The sequence below is a fragment of the Sinocyclocheilus rhinocerous genome, unplaced genomic scaffold (assembly GCF_001515625.1).
Source record: "Sinocyclocheilus rhinocerous isolate Xijiao unplaced genomic scaffold, SAMN03320098_v1.1 scaffold115, whole genome shotgun sequence".
In the NCBI taxonomy this organism is placed as follows: Eukaryota; Metazoa; Chordata; class Actinopteri; order Cypriniformes; family Cyprinidae; genus Sinocyclocheilus; species Sinocyclocheilus rhinocerous.
In genome coordinates this window covers 234007-234223 of record NW_015650001.1, presented here as the reverse complement: position 1 = coordinate 234223, position 217 = coordinate 234007, and positions in this window count along the sequence as shown.

Below are 217 nucleotides of genomic sequence, written 5' to 3'. Positions count from 1 at the left end.
TTTTCTTCTAAAATGATCATTTTTCTCAGGCTCCTGTGTTTATGTTCAGTTATTTCACTTTAATGTCAATGAAAAGAACCTATGCATTGCCATTAAAGTGAAATTACTGAACCTACACATAGGAGCCTGATAAAAATGCTCATTTTAGAAGAAAATTTCAAATGGCACTTAGAGGCTTTTGCTATTTTACAGTTTAAAGGAAATACCAATTTTCTGC